Raw genomic sequence first — 22,119 nt, forward strand, 5'->3', positions numbered from 1 at the left:
GAGTGATGGAGTTACGACCGTGCAGAAAACGTCAGGTAGTAAACTGTGACGTGTTTGCGGGTAGACGGTTAGACGCAGAGAAAAAACAATTAACACCCTATAGCCAATACAGATTAAGGTACCAATGATCACAAACCACTTAACTTATACCCCTAACGTCCTGTGCATAAACCGAGCGAAGTGGCGCAGTGGTTAGTACGCTGGACTCGCATTAGGGAGGAATGCCGGATGGTTCCTGTGAAACGAGACGACCTACTTCCTTACCCATTCTCCCCTAATCCGATGGGACCGATGTCCTCGCAGTTTGGTCCCCTCCCCCGAATCAAGGTACATACCCACATATGTATAAAGTTAATGAAGCACGTTTATTACAGAACTTAAGTCACTGGCTGCAGTAGTGGGAATTAGTACACAACGACAAAAGATAAACAGAAGCCGTCCGATTCTATAGTGTGCGGAGAATAGTAATAATTCATATACAACAGCTCATAGATTGAAACTTCCTGGCAGATTAAAACTGTGTGCCGGACCGAGACTCGAACTCGGGCCTTTGCCTTGCATGGGCAAGTGCTCTACAATCTGAGCTACCCAAGCACGACTCACTCCCCGTCCTCAAAGCTCTACTTCTGCCTCTACCTCGCCTCCTACCTTCCAAACTTTACAGAAACTCTCCTGCGAACCTTGCAGAACTAGCACTCCTGAAAGAAAGGATATTGCGGAGATATGGCTTAGCCACAGCCTGGGGGATGTTTCCAGAATGAGATTTTCACTCTGCAGCGGAGTGTGCGCTGATATGAAACTTCCTGGTAGATAAAACTGTGTGCTGGACCGAGACTCGAACTCGAGACCGTTGGTAGAGCACTTGACCGCGAAACGCAAAGGTCCCGAGTTCGAGTCTCGGTCCAGCACACAGTTTTAATCTGCCAGGAAGTTTTATATCAGCGCACACTCTGCTGCAGAGTGACAATATCATTCCAGCTCATAGATTGCTCGCACTAAAACATGTCAATACGTCAGAGCATGGATCTCCAACAGAAACACGGTGTATTAGTACACGTATATCACAACTGACCACATGCGCAGTTTACCAGGAACAGAAAATGTCACTGTCCGTATATCGGCCACAATAACATGTATTCGAAGTATCACCGTTTCATACAAGAGGCAAAAGAGTAAACACCAAAACAGCAAGTGGAAAAATTTATACAACTTCCCCAGGCACAAGCGCATGCAAAATTCTTGAACAGAACATTAACTCAATAAATACACTCCTGGAAATGGAAAAAAGAACACATTGACACCGGTGTGTCAGACCCACCATACTTGCTCCGGACACTGCGAGAGGGCTGTACAAGCAATGATCACACGCACGGCACAGCGGACACACCAGGAACAGCGGTGTTGGCCGTCGAATGGCGCTAGCTGCGCAGCATTTGTGCACCGCCGCCGTCAGTGTCAGCCAGTTTGCCGTGGCATACGGAGCTCCATCGCAGTCTTTAACACTGGTAGCATGCCGCGACAGCGTGGACGTGAACCGTATGTGCAGTTGACGGACTTTGAGCGAGGGCGTATAGTGGGCATGCGGGAGGCCGGGTGGACGTACCGCCGAATTGCTCAACACGTGGGGCGTGAGGTCTCCACAGTACATCGATGTTGTCGCCAGTGGTCGGCGGAAGGTGCACGTGCCCGTCGACCTGGGACCGGACCGCAGCGACGCACGGATGCACGCCAATACCGTAGGATCCTACGCAGTGCCGTAGGGGACCGCACCGCCACTTCCCAGCAAATTAGGGACACTGTTGCTCCTGGGGTATCGGCGAGGACCATTCGCAACCGTCTCCATGAAGCTGGGCTACGGTCCCGCACACCGTTAGGCCGTCTTCCGCTCACGCCCCAACATCGTGCAGCCCGCCTCCAGTGGTGTCGCGACAGGCGTGAATGGAGGGACGAATGGAGACGTGTCGTCTTCAGCGATGAGAGTCGCTTCTGCCTTGGTGCCAATGATGGTCGTATGCGTGTCTGGCGCCGTGCAGGTGAGCGCCACAATCAGGACTGCATACGACCGAGGCACACAGGGCCAACACCCGGCATCATGGTGTGGGGAGCGATCTCCTAAACTGGCCGTACACCACTGGTGATCGTCGAGGGGACACTGAATAGTGCACGGTACATCCAAACCGTCATCGAACCCATCGTTCTACCATTCCTAGACCGGCAAGGGAACTTGCTGTTCCAACAGGACAATGCACGTCCGCATGTATCCCGTGCCACCCAACGTGCTCTAGAAGGTGTAAGTCAACTACCCTGGCCAGCAAGATCTCCGGATCTGTCCCCCATTGAGCATGTTTGGGACTGGATGAAGCGTCGTCTCACGCGGTCTGCACGTCCAGCACGAACGCTGGTCCAACTGAGGCGCCAGGTGGAAATGGCATGGCAAGCCGTTCCACAGGACTACATCCAGCATCTCTACGATCGTCTCCATGGGAGAATAGCAGCCTGCATTGCTGCGAAAGGTGGATATACACTGTACTAGTGCCGACATGTGCATGCTCTGTTGCCTGTGTCTATGTGCCTGTGGTTCTGTCAGTGTGATAATGTGATGTATCTGACCCCAGGAATGTGTCAATAAAGTTTCCCCTTCCTGGGACAATGAATTCACGGTGTTCTTATTTCAATTTCCAGGAGTGTAAATAGATGGAACCATAATACGCTAGGTGACACCTGTTCGACACATTGAGTTGCATCGTTAGAAGAATCGCAATCTCGCGCTGCCCAACTGATCTTCCTTCCGTCCATGGTCTGATGTATTAGGCTGGTGCATAAATGCGTACATTTTTGTTTTGCATGTTGGTATTCCAGTTTCTATTGGTTTATTTATCTGTTGTTATTTTTTATTTGTGGTTCGATATCGCTATTTGAGTTTACATATTGTCATTTTGTCATTTGGAGCTGTGGACACTAGAAAATGGAGTGCCTAGTGGAGAAACCGGGACATTTCCTATAAGTTCCTCTGTCTGAGTTCAATAGAGAGGTGACAGCAGCGGGGGAAGTCATAAACATTTCATACGTGTGTGGGGATAAAGCCATTGTACACAGCACGGCAAGAAAATGGTTTTCTCTTTTGACGAGAATCGTTTTGACATTATTAAGTCACCAGGTTCAAAAAACGTTCGACGTTTGATGATGATGGTTTAATCGCATTAATACACAATGATCTACGTCAATGAACTCGAGAACTGGCAAATGTGATGAAATGTGATCATTCCACCATCGTGTAACATATGCATTCAATGGGAAAAGTTCAAAAATCGAGTGTGTGGGCTCTAAGCCAAAATCACATAAATCAGCGGGTTGCCGTATGTACATCTCTGCTTAGCCATCATCATTTGGTCATCAAGAACATCGACCGCACCTATCCGGTATCATTACTAGTGACACAAGGAAAAGAAAGGAATGGTTGAACCCAACAAAGCAGCAGCTCTCCGTACAAAGGCCAGCTCGCGTCCACAAAAGGCAATGTTATGCATCTTGTGGAACAGCGGTGGTGTGATGTAATACGGATTACTTCCCCGAGGTGTAATTATCATTGCAGATATTTATTGTCAACGTCTGGGACGTCTTGCAGACGACATCCAAGGACAACGATGGGGAACCGGAGTGAAATGATGGTACCTCGCCATAACGCCCGCCCGGATTTATCTATACCAGTGGTCGGTAAAGCGCGATTCGCATCAGAGTGGCTCTTACACAAAATACACAGTGCAAATGAATCTTCGTGGTCCATTGACAGATGTCGGTTTATGAGCTGAGCGGGTCTGTTTCGAAAAAGTTGCGTTAAACGGGTAATAGGTGACTCAGACCATTTGCATTCCCTGCCACCTGCATCGCTTTTGCTGTTTGGGACGGTATCTTCAAAAGTATGGTTGGGAAGGGGGTAGAATAGTGCTTGGAAATAGAGCGCCATGAGTTAATTTTTAACGTGGCGAAGTTAACGGAAAGTGAAGCAGTTGGAATATCTATTCCATTGAAGTGTGTGGAACAGTTTCTCGTGAAGTGTAGCAAAAAGAATACGATCTGGCGAAAGAAGAAGAAATCTATGTTTTAATGAAATAACAGGGAATCAATCTGAAAGGGATTTCACATCAGTTATTAGTCGGAAATACGTGAAACAGACGATTATAGCAGCAAAGGAATATAAGCTTGTGTAGTAACAAATAGCACTTCTTCTAGTTACGACTGGTCTACTTATTTCAGTTTTTACATACTTAGATTGTGTGCCGTGATCTTTAGGCGAGTGGTCTGAAGCGAAGATAGCGTTAGCTCTTCTGGCGTTATATTCGCGAGAGCGATCACTTTGAAGTATGAAGTTATCAAGAGGAAACTAGTAAATCTTTTTATTTTAATTTATGTTGTATTTCATGCTTTTTAAATTTCATGTTTTGCTAACAGACACCACACGATTGACGCTCTATACCCACATTCACACAAATACCTCCCGTGACGAAACATGAAACTGCGACGCGAACTCTTGCCGAAATTTGCGTATTTTGACAGTAGATATATTTTCATAAATATTATTATAGGTGCAAGATTTTGGCAATGCAATATCGCACGTGCGTCTTTGAGTTTTAACCTGACATTATTAATTCGACATTTTTTTTTAAATTTTGTTCACTTATGTGATTTACGTGTTTCTTTTTTTAATTCACACATCCATTCGTTAACTATGCTTTAGTATATATTTTGTTAATTTACGTAACGAAAGCAATAATGAGTGGCGATAATTCTACAAGTCGGAAGAAAGTGGGCTGTCACGGCGCTCTCTTGCAATACGCTGCCTAAACTATTAGGGTAAAATCATTTGAGTTACTACTGAATTGTAGACTTCAAAAAGAATTACAAAAATGTCTGTGAGAGTATATGTTAATCTTTTGCAGTTGAGTCACAATCGCCGTTTTTCCGTTTCGTTGGTGCTGGAACGTGTGACTCCAAAAGACAAAAATCATCAGTGGTGGTCAATCACAAAAATAAACATATTTACTCGGCGACTTTTATTTAGATCTACATTCTGTTCTACGTAACAGGATGAAGTTCTTATATATTACGTTGCATATATTAAGAGAGCACACTGTCGGATAACATGTATACTTAATTTATTGATGAAATTTAAACGACATGGAACATGGCTAAGAACCATCCAGATTAAACTAGTTGTCAAATAAAAAAATAAAATAAAAAAAGACTGCATTTAAATATCGGGCGTTTAGTTTGAGAGATACGACGCCACAGGTAGATACAGATACACACGTTAAACTTACACTGAGGAGACAAAAGTCATGGGATGCCTCCTAATATCGTGTCAAACCTCCTATTGCCAAGCGTAGTGCGGCGACTCGGCGTGCATGGACTCTACAAGTCGTCGTAAGTTCCATGGGGAAACATTCAACCAAGCTCTGTCTGTAGCCGTCCAGAAACGAGAAGCGTTGTCGGTGCAGGATTTTGTGCACAAACTATGTCACATAAACGTTCGATGGGAAGCATGTCGACCGATGGCCAGATCATTTGCTCGAATTGTGCAGAATGTTCTTCAAACCAATCGCGAATTTTTGGTGACCCAGTGACATGGCGCATTGCAGTTTGGAAACATGAAGTCATGAATGACTTCAAATAGTCTTCAAGTAGCCGAAAATAGCCGTTTCCAGTCAATGATTAATTCAGCTGGTTCAGAGGACCCAGTCGATTCCATGTAAACAGAGCCCACACCATTGTGGAGAAGGCAAGTCTTCCGGTCCAGATGGTATACCAATCAGGTTCCTTTCAGAGTATGCAGACACAATAGTGCCTTTCTTAGCAATCATACACAAACGCTCACTTGGCGAAAGGTCTGTACTAAAGACTGGAAAGTAGCACAGGTCACACCAATATTCAAGAAAGGAAATAGGTGTAACCCATTGAATTGCAGACCCATATCACTAACCTCAATTTGCAGTAGGATTTTGGAGCATATACTGTACCCGAACATTATGAATCACCTTGACGAAAATGACATATTGATACATAACCAGCACGAATTCAGAAAATAGGACTCTTGTGCAACGCAGCTAGGTCTTTATTCTCATGAAGTAATGAGTGCTGTCGACAAAGGATCTCAGATCGATTCCATATTCCTAGATTTCCAGAAGGCTTTTGATACTGTCCCTCACAAGTGACTATTAATCAAACTGCGTGCATATGGAGTATCGTCTCAGTTGTGTGATTGGATTCGTGATTTCCTCTCAGAGAAGTCTCAGTTCGTAGTGATAGACGGTAAATCATCGAGTAGAACAGAAGTGATATCTGGCGTTCCGCAAGGTAGTGTCATAGGCCCTCTGCTGTTCCTGATTTACATAAATGATCTAGGTGATAATCTGATCAGCCCCCTTAGACTGTTTGCAGATGACTCTGTAATTTACCGTCTAGTAAAATCATCAGACGATCATTTCCAGTTACAAAATAATCTAGAAAGAATTTCTATATAGTGCCAAAAGTGGAAATTGGCATTAACAAAGAAACGTGAGACGTCATCCACATGGGTACTACAAGAAATCCGAAAAATTTTGGGTATACGATAAATTCGACTAAATACCTAGGAATTCGACTAAATACCTAGGAATTACAATGACAAGCAACTTAAATTGGAAAGACCACGTAGGTAATATTGTGCGGAAGGCGAAAGAATGACTGCGCTTTGTTGGCAGAACACTTAGAAGATGCGACATACACACTAAGGAGACAGCCTACATTACACTTGTCCGATCTCTGCTGGAATAATGCTGCGCAGTGTGGGATCAAAAAAATGGTTCAAATGGCTCTGAGCACTATGGGACTCAACATATTAGGTCATAAGTCCCCTAGAACTTAGAACTACTTAAACCTAACTAACCTAAGGACATCACACACACCCATGCCCGAGGCAGGATTCGAACATGCGACCGTAGCAGTCCCGCGGTTCCGGACTGCAGCGCCAGAACCGCTAGACCACCGCGGCCGGCAGTGTGGGATCCTTACCAGGCGAGATTGATGGAGGACAACGAAAAAGTGCAAAGAAGCGCAGCCCTTTTCGTGTTAGCGCGCAATAGGGGTGACAGTGTCACTGATATGATACGCGAGTTGCGGTGGCAGTCACTGAAACAAAGGCGGTTTTCTTTGCGCGAGATCTTTTTACGAAATTTCAATCACGAACTTTCTCTTCCGAATGCGAAAATATTTTGTTGACACCCACCTACGTAGGGAGAAATGATCATCATAATAAAATAAGAGAAATCGGAGCTCGAACGGAAAGATTTAGGTGTTCCATTTTCCCACGCGCCATTCGAGAGTGGAATGGTAGAGAAGTAGTATGAAAATGGTTCGATGAACCCTCTGCCAGGCACTTAAGCGTGAATTGCGGAGTAACCATGTAGATGTAGATGTAGATGTAGAAGTACCACCTTGCACAGTGCCTTGTTGACTAGTTGGCTCCATGATTATGTGGGGTCTATGTCACACTACAATCCTTCAATTAGCTCTTACCAACTGAAATCGGGACTCATCTGACCAGGCCGCAGTTTTCCAGTTGTAAGGTCCAACAGACGTTGTCACGATCGTAGGAGAGGCGCAGCAGGCGATGTCGTGCCGTCAGCAAAGGCACTCGCGTCTGTCATCTGCTTTCATAATCCATTAATGCCAAATTTTCACCGCACTGTGCTGTACGCCCCACATTGATTTCTGCGGCTATTTCACACAGTGCTGCTTGGCTGTTAGCATTGACAACTCTACGTAAACGCCGCTGCTCTCGGTTGTTAAGTGAAGGCTGACGGCCACTGTGTTGTCCGTGGTGAGAGATAACGCCTGAAATGTGGAATTCTCAGCACACGCTTTGACACTGTGGATCTCGGAGTATTGAAATTCCTAACAATTTCCGAAATGGAATGTACACTGCGTCTAGCTCCAACTACCATTCCGCATTCAGAGCCTGTTAATTCCTGACGTGCGACCATAAACACGTGGGACATCTCCTCACGTGAACCACCAAAGTACAAATGATAGCTTCGCTAATGCACTGCCCTTTTATTCTTTGTGTACGTGATACTACCGCCATCTGTATATGTGCATGTCGTTATCCCGTGGCTTTTGTCATCTCAGTGCATATCAACCTTCTGTTTGCACGGCACAAATATAAACATATAGAATATTTGTAATGAATATTAATTTAAGAGAGATGGATGGCTAATTATTTATTTTAGAATGTGCTAATCTTATTCTTTTTAGTGTCATAGTGTCAGAAGGAGGAAAGAGTTCCATATTTATTTATTGAAATCGAAGGTAAAGGATTTAAATGAAAATCCTTCGGTTGCAACGTTTCTGCGTACTTCCCATCGGTCATGGGTCGGCGGATTTTAATTTTGATCGGTGTTGCTCTTCAGAGGTTATGTCACATTCTGGGAAGTAATTTTCATAGACAAATAATATCTGAGACAGCGCGTGCAACTTACGCTGGCAGTCCTTGGAATTGACTTGGTGACAGAATAATTAGGTGCTAATAGGCTATGAACTATTTCCAACGGCAGTATTTACCCTTTAGGTACATTCTAAAGTCGAACTGATTAAAAGTTCGAGTTGATCTGGAACAAACTCACATGAACAAAACACGACCATGGGTCATACAAAGGTTTTGTAAATGATCTCCTACAGAGAAAAACTGCCGTTGCTAAGCAGTCTTTCAATAAATAGAAAACTGTCATTTGCTTTACCTATAACTAAGGTTTACTTCTATGTATTAGTCATGACACGTGACTTACTAACTGTAATTCATAAATTGTGGAGGGGAAAGCTAAAAAATTTTTATAGTCCATAAAGTGCACAGATATATATTGCTTCTCGATTACGAGCTAGTTATGGCCATGAGTGGAGCTAATTCATTCGTAAATTGGTATAGTATCTGACAGAGATTCTGTATGGTCCTCAGGTGGTTTCACGATTTCAGGTACTTCTAAAAACCAACACTGATTACTATGCCGCTCGTTCTATTACTGAACGACAATTATACAGGCACAATATTTCTTGATTTTCTTTTGTGAAGTAACATCTCTCTCGACACTATCACCCATTTCATGTATACTCTGTATTATTGAGAATGCGTTTGCTAACGGAACTTGTCACACCTTCAAATTTTCTTATGCCACTAGTGTGTAAATTATGTACAGCATTTTACACTACTGACCTGAAAGATCTAGACTACCTGCCGAGTTAATTAGATAACGCTCCACAGTTTAGTTTGTAAAGCGTCTATACATGACGCTCTTTATATATATATATATATATATATATATATATATATATATATATATATATATATATACACACTCCTGAAAATTGAAATAAGAACACCGTGAATTCATTGTCCCAGGAAGGGGAAACTTTATTGACACATTCCTGGGGTCAGATACATCACATTATCACACTGACAGAACCACAGGCACATAGACACAGGCAACAGAGCATGCACAATGTCGGCACTAGTACAGTGTATATCCACCTTTCGCAGCAATGCAGGCTGCTATTCTCCCATGGAGACGATCGTAGAGATGCTGGATGTAGTCCTGTGGAACGGCTTGCCATGCCATTTCCACCTGGCGCCTCAGTTGGACCAGCGTTCGTGCTGGACGTGCAGACCGCGTGAGACGACGCTTCATCCAGTCCCAAACATGCTCAATGGGGGACAGATCCGGAGATCTTGCTGGCCAGGGTAGTTGACTTACACCTTCTAGAGCACGTTGGGTGGCACGGGATACATGCGGACGTGCATTGTCCTGTTGGAACAGCAAGTTCCCTTGCCGGTCTAGGAATGGTAGAACGATGGGTTCGATGACGGTTTGGATGTACCGTGCACTATTCGGTGTCCCCTCGACGATCACCAGTGGTGTACGGCCAGTGTAGGAGATCGCTCCCCACACCATGATGCCGGGTGTTGGCCCTGTGTGCCTCGGTCGTATGCAGTCCTGATTGTGGTGCTCACCTGCACGGCGCCAAACACGCATACGACCATCATTGGCACCAAGGCAGAAGCGACTCTCATCGCTGAAGACGACACGTCTCCATTCGTCCCTCCATTCACGCCTGTCGCGACACCACTGGAGGCGGGCTGCACGATGTTGGGGCGTGAGCGGAAGACGGCCTAACGGTGTGCGGGACCGTAGCCCAGCTTCATGGAGACGGTTGCGAATGGTCCTCGCCGATACCCCAGGAGCAACAGTGTCCCTAATTTGCTGGGAAGTGGCGGTGCGGTCCCCTACGGCACTGCTTAGGATCCTACGGTCTTGGCGTGCATCCGTGCGTCGCTGCGGTCCGGTCCCAGGTCGACGGGCACGTGCACCTTCCGCCGACCACTGGCGACAACATCGATGTACTGTGGAGACCTCACGCCCCACGTGTTGAGCAATTCGGCGGTACGTCCACCCGGCCTCCCGCATGCCCACTATACGCCCTCGCTCAAAGTCCGTCAACTGCACATACGGTTCACGTCCACGCTGTCGCGGCATGCTACCAGTGTTAAAGACTGCGATGGAGCTCCGTATGCCACGGCAAACTGGCTGACACTGACGGCGGCGGTGCACAAATGCTGCGCAGCTAGCGCCATTCGACGGCCAACACCGCGGTTCCTGGTGTGTCCGCTGTGCCGTGCGTGTGATCATTGCTTGTACAGCCCTCTCGCAGTGTCCGGAGCAAGTATGGTGGGTCTGACACACCGGTGTCAATGTGTTCTTTTTTCCATTTCCGGGAGTGTATATATATAAATGATCTCTGCTGAATATGTAATAATTTCACGTGCAAATGTGATCTTTATTGGTTAATTCATAGTAGAACATTTATTCGGATTCTGTATGAACACACGTTTACTCATTGTTGGTACTGTAGGATCAAGGAACATATGAATAACTCAGCAGTGATGCGCACGAACGGCTTTCATTCATTGCAGTATGTATTATCGTGTGAAATAGAAATTCATTAAAGAACAGGAATACAGTGTGGGGACTGATGACTTCTCTACAATATCTGATTTAGGTAAATGAGATTTGCAGATGAGTAACGTCAAGAATGGCATATTCGTAAGAAGCGAAATGTAAGACGTGGTTGCAGTTTATCACCAGCTAATATACGCCTAATAAAAGTAAAATAAAAGGCAATAAATTTTCAGGAACGGAAGAAACAAATATCAGTGCTAGAGTTTACAGGCATAACTCTTCTGTCCGAAAGTAGAAAGGAATTATAAAAATTGAATAAAACTTTTTGAAATAAATGAAGAGTGTACTAAACACAGAATATGTGTTAGAAATGAACCAATCAATGTCGAAAATGATGAAGAGTAGTAGCGAGGAGAGAAGTGGCTTACGAAACATAGAAACTGACGAAGCACATCGTAAGAACTGAAAAAAATTCTTGATTGCCGAAAGTAAGATTAACTATCACCTTCGAAGAAAATATGAGATCAAAACAGACTGGTGGAGGCAAAGAAATATGTAATTCTAGAGCTCAGCACATCATGGAAGAAAAATTGGATATGATATCACACAAAGTTTTTAAAAAATCACATGGACATCTATAACTCAAAACGAAGAGGTGCTAGAAAATGTATAGTGCAGATGACTAATAAGAAGTATATTGAAAAGAGAGCTATAAGGTTATATGCCAGTCTGTCCAGGAATCGTTTAGGAAGGAGTGAATAGTTGGACTTGACACGATATCAACGAAGCCATTGTAGACAGAGCACAACGTAAAATTGGCAAGGATTGGGGAGGAAATCAGCTTTATTTTTTTAAGAAGAATCACGGCGATATTCGTCTTGAGCTATATGTACGGAAAACACGTGACCTAAAATTGAACGGAAAGACGCAGATCTGAAATCCATATTCATGTGGATACCTATTAAAATACGAAATGATCCAGTTAACGTTAACTAGCAAAGATAACGTTTGATATCCCATCGTTCCAAATGTAATTCCAGGTCCTTAACCACTACGTCGTTTCGATAGATTTCTGGAATCGTTACTTTGGCACTAGAAGCAGTAGTACAATGGACAGTTTGGAAAGCTTGCAACGTGTTAACCTGTTCTGACGCCGTACTACAAGATTTAAGCAGCGCCGTTTCGATACCTCGACCTCGCTCTGTTATTTCTGTGTGAGGTACATGACTGAAACATAACTGTTGAATGTTGACATTACTGATTCTACAGCAATACGACAGAACGGAGTTGTGATGAACCACATTATTTCCCCTTTTTTTTTGTACTAATACGCCAATTTTCTGACCGGTTTAACGCGTCACGCCAGGAATTATGCCCTGGTGCCAACCTCTTCATTTCAGTATCGCTTGCACCCTGCTGTCTCAAAGATTTGCTGGGTGTATTCTAGTCTCCATCCTCCCCTATAGTTTTTACCCTCTTTACGCCTTTTGTTAGTGTTTTCGATAGGTTCTTTTCTTTGCCGGTCTGATGGTATGTCTCCAGATATACACCAACTTGGATAGTCGTTTAGTTGACACTTCTCCAACGATTCCGAAAGAATGTTATCTATCCCTTCTGTCTTACTTTGGCTCAAGCCTTCCAAAACTCGCTTTAATTCTGACTCTAATACTAGACTACCTGTGTCTTCCACATCGACGCCAGTTTCTTCATGCCAGCCTCTATGGCCGAGAGGTCCTAGGCGCTACAGTCTGGGACCGCGAGACCGCTACGGTCGCAGGTTCGAATCCTGCCTCTGGCATGGATGTGTGTGTTGTCCTTACGTTAGTTAGGTTTAAGTAGTTCTAAGTCTAGGGGACTGATGACCCCAGATGTTAAGTCCCATAGTGCTTAGAGCCATTTTTTTCGATTTCTTCCTCAGTCACCTCACTAGTAAGTCCTCCCCCTCTAAGATGCCACCGAGAGAGATGGTTAACACTCTGGGCTCGCATACGGAAAAACGACGGTTCAAATCCGCGCCGGGCCATCCAGATTTAGGTTTTCCGTGACCTCAATAAATGTTTCCAGGCGAACGCCGGAATGGTTCCTATGAAAGGGCACGGATTCCTTTCCCACCCTTGAAAAATTCCGAGTATTGGGACTGCAGGAGGACGGCGTAGGTTATCCTCAATCGGAAAGATTCCCAACAATTAGTAATAAAATGATATTTATTATACAGGGGTCCCATTTATCTTGACCACCCTAAATAACTGTTTGTCCAAATGCAAATAAAAAAATGTTTCAATCAAATGTTTTTTAGCCGTCAGGTGGACATCAGTCAGCGTGATTGCCTTCGTTGTAGCTTTGTTTTTTACAAAGATATGAACAGCGGCATGGCTTTTTTTAAATGGCACCCTGTATCTTTTATTCCGTAATTCATTTTCTCTCCTAAAGACCTATTTAAAAATGTTTCACAGTGTACCATTCACTGAAACACAACGTTATTAATTACATAACACAACATTGACGTTGACGCTCCCAGCGCTTAGTGCAGGTACTCGGGGTAATGGAACACATCCACGTGCTGACGTTGACAGAGGACAAATGTAAACATTAGCAGAATGCTCACCCGTTATTCAGTCAACCATCGTCAGTTTAAAAGTTGTGTTAGTAGAGTGTACACCAACGAAGGTAGAAATGCTACTCATCTATGGGGAATGTCAGTTAGCAGAACATTAATTGCAATACTGTTTTCTTATGTACGGGTACATTTAGTACAGTAGTTTAGTCCTTTTAAACAGAGTAGGCATACATTAAAGGCTGTCCTTCCTACAAACTGCATCGACATAACGTTTCTTTTATTGTTGTTGTTGTTGTTGAAGGTAGGCGAAAAGCTACGCAGGCAGCGGAACTGTACAGAGAGCAATATCCTGACAACAATCCACCTTCCCAACGGATGTTTTCTGGTCTTGTTGCGACGCTTCAGGAAACGGGAAGTTTCAATTCTCGACAACGCAATCGTTGTAGCACTCGCACAGACGAAGGTGCCGAAGTTACTGGTCTCGCTTCCGTTGCTGTGAATCCACATGTGCGCACACGACAGCTTGAACACGAGATTGGCATTCCTTAAACCAGTGTACATCGTATTCTTACACGTCACCGGTACCATCCTTACTTTGTACACCTACATCAAGAATTGCATGGGAATGATTTCCAGAACCGTGTACAGTTCTGTCAGTGGGCACAACAGCAAATCCTCGCCAACTCTAACTTCTTCTCTAATGTTCTATTTACCGATGAATGTTCCTTCTCAGAGGACAGGTAAATACAAGGAACACACGTCATCGGTCCAGCGACAACCCACGATGGCTTAGTCAGGTGGAACATCAGCGTCAATGGAGAGTTAACGTCTGGTGTGGGATGCTTTGTACTTCAATTATTGGCCCTTATTTCATCAACGGTAGTCTAAACGGCACAGCGTATGCCAACTTCCTCAGACGAATTCTTCCTCCTCTTCTGGATGAAGTTCCGCTAAGAACCAGAAAGCTTATGTGGTATCAACACTATGGATGTCCAGCACACAATGCCTTGCGTACACGTCGTGTTCTGAACCGAAGGTATCCTTCCAGATCGATTGGTCTAGGAGCAACAGTTACTTGGCCTGTAAGGACTCCTGATTTAATCCTCTGGACTTTTTTTTGGGGGGGGGATGTATTAAAGATGTTGTCTATCGTGATATTCCAACAACTCCAGAGGACATACAAGAACGTGTCGTGCTTGGTTGTAATTCTCTTCAGCAGGCAACACTGGAAGCAGTAAATAATTCTTTCATTCAACGAGTGCTCCAATGTATCGGTGTCCAGCACCTTTGAATGTTTTAAAAAATGGTTCAAATGGCTCTGAGCACTATGGGACTTAACTTCTAAGGTCATCAGTCCCCTAGAACTTAGAACTACTTAAACCTAACTAACCTAAGGACATCACACACATCCATGCCCGAGGCAGGATTCGAACCTGGGACCGTAGCGGTCGCGCGGTTCCAGACTGTAGCGCCTTTAACCGCTTGGCCACCACGGCCGGCTTTGAATATTTTACTCCTGGGCAATGGTACAGGAGAGTCAAAGTCAATTTTGTGTTATGTTTTTACTTGGTTTTCATTTGTTGTCTGACAACTGCAGCAAGTGGACGAGTTTTTGATCCTTGGCTCAAAGTCAGTGTTGTGTTATGTAATTAATAACGTTGTGTTTCAGTGAATGGAACACTGCGATACATTTTTGAATAGGTCTTTAGGAGAGGAAATAAATTACCGAATAAAAAATACAGGATACCATTTAAAAAAGTCATACCGCTGTTCATATCTTTGTAAAAAACAAAGGTACAACGAAGGCAATCATGCTGATTAATGTCCCCCTGAGGGCTAAAGACCATTTGCTTGAAATATGTTGTAATTTGCATCTGGATAAACAGTTATTTAGGGCGGTCAAGATAAATGGGACACCCTGTATGTGAAGAGATACGCAAATTAAGTTATGCTTCTTCTTCTATCCAGCACAATTAGACGTTTGAAATTATTACAAGGCGTCTAAAATATTAAAGTCTTGTCACTATGCCTCTGGGGCAACGGCCTTGCCGCAGTGGATATACCGGTTCCCGTCAGATCACCGAAGTTAAGCATTGTCGGGCGCGGCCGGCACTTGGATGGGTGACCATCCGGGCCGCCATGCGCTGTTGCCATTTTTCGGGGTGCACTCAGCCTCGTGATGCCAAATGAGGATCTACTCGACCGAATAGTAGCGGCTCCGGTCAAAGAAAACCATCATAAAGACTGGGAGAGCGGTGTGCTGAACACACGCCCCGCCTATCTGCATCCTCAGCTGAGCATGACACTGCGGTCGGATGGTCCTGATGGGCCACTTGTGGCCTGAAACAGAGTGCTACTATGCCTCTGAGTAATGCTTACGTAGTGGCCAGAGCTGGTCAACGACGGACGAATACTGCAGCTTGTAGACTCAGCAAACTGAACAGGAGACAGTACACGACTCGCCATACTCAGAACTGTCTGCTGTAGCTCAATGCGCCGGTGTTTACAGGGGCGTCGAGCAATCGCTACCCACACACGCCATTCCTATGGGTTAGCAGCTGCGACGCTTGATGGTCTTGTTTCGAGTGCACCTTATCGATTATGGTGCGGTACTCGCTGGAGTCGTGAGTACCGTCGCCACACAGAGCCTCTGCTTCGACTCCAGTGACATCGATGTTTTCTTTCGTCAACGTCTTCAGTGTAATCTTTCCATCTATCCGCTATCTCTCTGCTTTTAACAGTATAACTCCTACTGCACTCTTAACGACGCCCTTGCTTTTAATTTCACTGAAGGTTATTTTGGCTTTTCTACACGCTGAATCAATGCTCGGGACAAACGTTTCTGTTTCGATTTCTTCATATTTTTCCCGCAGTCATTTCGCTTCGGCTCTCCCGCATTTCCTATTTATTTCGTTCCTAAGTGATCAATTATATTGCTGTATCTTGTCCTTTCTCGAGTATTTTTGTACTCCCAAAGTTTCTTCGCAATGACCTTCCTCGTAACTGCAATTGTCTGTGCAACTTCTGTGAGTGCCCATTTTAGGGCAACTGAACTGCGTGCAGTGGTATTTAAAATTGCAATATCTACAGCCTTAGAGAACGTCAAACATGTCTCATCACTCCTTAGCACTTTTGTATACCACATTTGTCCACACTAAATCTTCCGCACGATTGGTTTAAACTTCAGTCGACTCCTCATTATTACTTAATAGTGGTCCAAAATGAGATATGGGATTATAAGCCGTACTCAGGAGCAGGTATGATGTGCTCCTGATTGCGCCTTACACCACTATATATGATTCCGGAATTCCATGATGTAATACAGGTGGAACCGTTCCCCGTTTGTGAGCTTTTTCCAATTACACCTCATCCACTTCCGAATTTTGAACTGCGTATTCGTTAGTAGTAACTGAAATTTATTGCAGAGCTCCATTAGCCCTTCTCCTCTGTCATTCCTTCTATCATGTCCATTCTCTTCCGTAATCCAATTTTCAATTACTTCCCTTACTACAGCGTTCCAATCACTCGTGACTATAAGATTTTCATGTGCCTTTGCACACTGAATTACCCATTCAGTATCCTGATATACTTTCTTTCTCTTCTGATCTTATATATTTGTACTGTTGTCGTTCCCGTCGTTTTTCTATCGATTTTGTGAGTTAAAACCGTATCATCGAACTGTTCGCGGAACTTACTCTCTGCCCCATCTTCTTATACGTCACGAACCCTACTCACGTAAAAAATTTTCTGCTGCTGTTGATATTAGCTTATATTCTACAGACCAAGAAACTTTATCTTGTTTTCATTTCACTTCACAGACCTCCATTGTACGAGTATATAGACAGAGCCCTTCTATTGACCTTTTCAAATTTTCTACCTTCCCTACCAATATCTACCTACTGGCATCCTGCGCTTTGAGTAATAGAAAATTACCTTTTCGTTGGTTCCTCGATCTTTTTCTCATGGGTACCTCACCCTTTGCAGCCCTCTCCCGGAGATCCGAACGGGTGACTAATCCAGATTCTTCTGCCAGTGGAGGAATCATCATGACAGTTTTTTTAACTTACAAGTCACATGTCCTGCAGATACACGTTATGTGTCTTGAAAGTAGTGGTTCGCATTGCCTTCTGCATCCCCATGCTGCTTATCATTGCTGATTCTCCCGCCTTTAAGGGCAGTTTGTCATCTCAAGGGCAAGAAGTTGCCCTGAAACACTGCCTACTGTTCGGACATCTTTTGCAAGACCGCGGGCACAACGAAGATTACTTTTATACCGGAAGTCTTCAGCTGCCATTGCTGATGATTTTTTCCAAAATTTAAGCTTTGACAATTTAGGAAACGGGAGGTAGATGTCTCTCTATTGAAAAAATAAAAAAAACTTTCTTGAAATACTGACATCTCGGTGTTTAATTTGCACTGAGTCCCTGTACACCGCAATATGCAGTCTCAATCTTTCTACCAAAGGTCTAAAACACGTTGTAACCACCTGACACTGTTTTGCCTCTTTCTTCCCGCTATCTTGCGTTGATTTTAATATTGTGTCATTATAGTTAAAGTCATTATGATACACTAGGAGGCCATTAAAACTGCCGTACCAAAAGGAGAGCAAATAACGAAATTGACTTCTTTTGCTTATGCATGAGTAAATGTGTAGGCAATTTGCGGGTGTACGAGGTGCGAACTACTGCATACAGAGCAGACATCTCTGACAGCAACAATGGCAGAAGCTGGCTGACATCGAGCCGAACTGAGCTTATATAACATAGAAACTCCATTGTGTTCTCTGTCTTTCGCATCTGCGAGGGTCACTCCAAAAAGTGCACACTATTTTTTTTAATCCATCTTTTATTCCTCGTCTTTGAATGTTTTACAGTGTGTAGATAGATCCTTTAGGACCAATATTTTCATTTCTCCACATAATTTCCATCCCTCTCAACTGCCTTACGCCGTCTTGCAACCAGCGCCTGTATACCCGCACGGTTAAATTCTGGACCAACCTGTTGGAGCCACTGTTTGGCAGCATGCACAAGGGAGTCATCATCTTCAAACCTTGTTCCACGAAGAGAGTCTTTCAGTTTCCCAAAGAGATGATAGTCACATGGAGCCAGGTCAGGTCTGTAAGGCTGGTGTTTCAGTGTTGTCCATCCGAGTTTTGTGATCGCTTCCATGGTTTTTTGGCTGACATGTGGCCGTGCATTGTCGTGCAAAAGCAATACATCCTGCTTTTGCCGATGTGGTCGAACATGACTCAGTCGAGCTTGAAGTTTCTTCAGTATCGTCACATATGCATCAGAATTTATGGTGGTTCCACTTGGCATGATGTCCACAAGCAAGAGTCCTTCGGAATCGAAAAACACCGTAGCCATCCATAACTTTTCCAGCAGAAGGTGTGGTTTTGAATTTTTTTTCCTTGGTTGAATTTGCATGATGCTACTCCATTGATTGCCTCTTTGTCTCTGGTGAAAAATGATGGAGCCATGTTTCATCACCTATCACAATTCTTCCTAGAAATTCATCTCCACCATTCTCAGACTATTCCAAAAGTTCGTTGCATACCGTTTTTCTTGTTTCTTTGTGAGCCACTGTCAACATCCTGGGAACCCACTTGGCACAAACCTTTTTTAACGCCAACACTTTCAGTATTCTGCAAACACTTCCTTCCCCTATCCCAACGTAGCGTGACAATTAGTTCACTGTGATGCGTCTGTCAGCAGTCACCAATTCGTTAACTCTCTGCACATTGTCTGGAGTGTGTGCAGTACGAGGCCTGCCGCTGAGAGGACAATCCTCAATATTGCCGTGCCCGCTTTCATCACGTAAGCTGCTTGCCCACCGACTATCTGTACTGAGATCGACAGCAACATCTCCAAACACCTTTTTCATCCTCTTGTGGATGTTTCCCGCTGTCTCGTTTTCACAGCACAGGAATTATATGACAGCACGTTGCTTCTGACGAACGTCAAGTGCAGCAGCCATCTTGAAGACATGCTGTGACAGCGCCACTCACGGCAACAGGTTGAACTAAGTTTGAAAACAAGTGGGAAGGATGTATCTACACACTGTAAGACTTTCACACATGCAGAATGAAAACTGTATTTTTACAAAAATAATGTGCATTTCTTTTGGAGTGACCCTCGTAACAGCAGCTGGTTGTGTTTGACCACTGTAAACAACGAAAATACAAATACAGTGAGAACAACAACTTTGGTATGCAACAGTTTATATTTGTTATTTCTGGGTAGCGTAAGCATGGAAAAGCTGTAGGTTAAGGGATCTTGAAATGTAACTCATGTCTCAGTATAACAGTTTTTTTGCCCTTTATAATTCACACAGTTCACGTAAAATTTACAGAGCAAAGTAGTCTAAAATTTCAAAAGAAATTGCACAAAATGACTCGACAATGTTGTGTGTGGGAGGGGGGGGGGGGGGAGAGGATTATATCGAAGGTGGTGTGTAGCAAATGCAGCAGTTTTTCTCGTCTGGGCACACCGCGAATTCAAAATTAGCGAGACAAAAGAGACCAGAACCGTAATCAAATAGACAACAAAAGTCACGTAGCAGAACAACTAAGTTGAGAATATGGATCACACTACTGCAACTTGCAAACCTTCATTTCCCCGAAAATCAGCTAGGGTGTGCCAGACGGCAACTGGGAGAGGAATAGCCCAGAAACATCCTTCTCTGTACATTAACAAACAAGAGATTGGTACTGCCTCGAGGAGTGTCCCACCGATCTGTCGAGCTCTTCGTGACAGCCAGTGTGGCGGGGGCGACTCATTCGATTGGATACACCAACCTACTGTCTCATACTGCTATGACAGCGACATGACGTTCCATTCTTTGCTCTCCATACAGAAAAGGAAAAAAACTAATATTGTCATGGCCAGACGAAACTAACGTCGTCCGGCCGTAACTGTCCATTCTTGATTGCTTCGGCAGATGGCTCATTGGATCTACAACATAGTGCACTCTATCACACTAATGAATAAAAAGTTTTAGTAACCTTGATACATTCCTTTGCACATGAGCGACTGATAATTTACATGTGTCACTGACTATTAAATAATCACTTGTGTGCTAATTATCAAGCTGCTCTCATGAAGTACAATGTTCAAGATTTACAAAAGTACACTTGAATAATTCGTTAATACTAATCAATGATGCTGACTGCTTCAGCTGGGATCACGAACTGGGTTGAGCTCGGCTGCATTTTGACCTCTGTACGAGGGCGCTGCTGTGCTGAGAGAGTGGGCGTGTCTTCTCCAGCCTCACCCATTCGTCAATGTTAAGTGCAGTGAGGAATAGCTCATGTCTGTACCATCGATGTGCGTTGAAGACTGTGGCGTGGCACCAAGATCTGTGGACGATACCATAAATGTCACGCTTAGTTATTCCTTGAAGATGGCAGTGGCAGGATGGCGGTCTCTGCACTCAGCGAGAACAGGCAGCGGCTCTAGCCAACAAAAGCGAGGAGTGAGCAGTGGTCCATTTCCGTGAAGCTGCTCGGGGATGCTCGGCCACCGTAATGGTCTCACTGACCCCCTTCTGTGGACAAACGGGGCCTGGAGACCACGCAGGGACCGCACCTTCCCAGTGAGAAAAAAAGAAAACTTTCCTCCCGAGCAAAATCGCGCAATACTTTCAATAAAATAGTAACGAAATAGTGGTAGAAAAATGAAACAATACTTCATAGCGATAGGTCACAGTAGACAGTGGTACAAAATTCCATGCTGCTTCAAATCTATGCCAGACTTCATCAACTGTAGTGGCTGCAGAGCGGTGGTGAACCTTCTCCTGGCAGCCCGAATGTTTTCATTTGGTGGTAGACCTGGAGAACGTGTTGTGTTGATCAGAGCAACAGTTGAACACTCTCTCTATCGCAGCAGTTAAGAGCAACAAAGGTAACTTTCACTTTTTTAATATCTTGTTGAAAGATAATGTAACATACACCTCAATGATAGGTCGTAAGAATCTGTTTTAATATGTCAAAAGTGTAATCTGCTGCCACATTACCAGATATGCGAATCAGAGGTTATCGTTTTATGCATGTTTTTTATTGTTCTGTATATGCCACAACTGTGTCCACTGTTGACGTTTGGCACACCACTACCATGGGACCCTCCCTAGTACTGTATCAAATGAAGCTGCAACATAGGTTGCTGTACTGACAGTCCGCAGTGTTCCAGATAATGTCGCTTTGTCTGTTTGGATACATGTCTTTGCTGCAAAAAGGCCATTTCCGGCTCAAGTGACGCGCCTGAAAAGCTGAGTGGAATATCTTTCCCCTTGGGCGCTTGTAATGTGTGGCCATTAAGGCCCTGGGTGCCATTGAGTATGACCCTCCTGCACCCTGTTAAGTCGACGTGAGATGGGTAGTCTAAATGTATAGTAATTGATCCAGTTATCTCCCATAAATTAATTAGACACCGTCCTAATCTAATAATCATATATCAAAATTGAAATAATTAGATTTGAAAAGCTGTACTGTGATTGTCGTGACATTAACATAAAATACAGAGCTAGAAAAGGGAATGTGTTCCATCCGTGGCTAGAGTTGAAAGCATGTTGGTCACACAAATC

At 44.2% G+C, this 22,119-nt stretch overlaps 1 protein-coding gene and 1 pseudogene across 1 annotated transcript in view; both read left to right on the forward strand.

Moving 5' to 3' along the window:
* LOC126195692 (uncharacterized) overlaps nucleotides 1-22,119 on the forward strand; it is a 432,385-nt gene that overhangs the window by 124,375 nt on the left and 285,891 nt on the right. The window lies entirely within an intron of this gene.
* On the forward strand, nucleotides 15,575-15,692 carry LOC126195854 (5S ribosomal RNA; annotated as a pseudogene).

Source organism: Schistocerca nitens, chromosome 7 (assembly GCF_023898315.1).
Source record: "Schistocerca nitens isolate TAMUIC-IGC-003100 chromosome 7, iqSchNite1.1, whole genome shotgun sequence".
NCBI classification, from domain to species: domain Eukaryota; kingdom Metazoa; phylum Arthropoda; class Insecta; order Orthoptera; family Acrididae; genus Schistocerca; species Schistocerca nitens.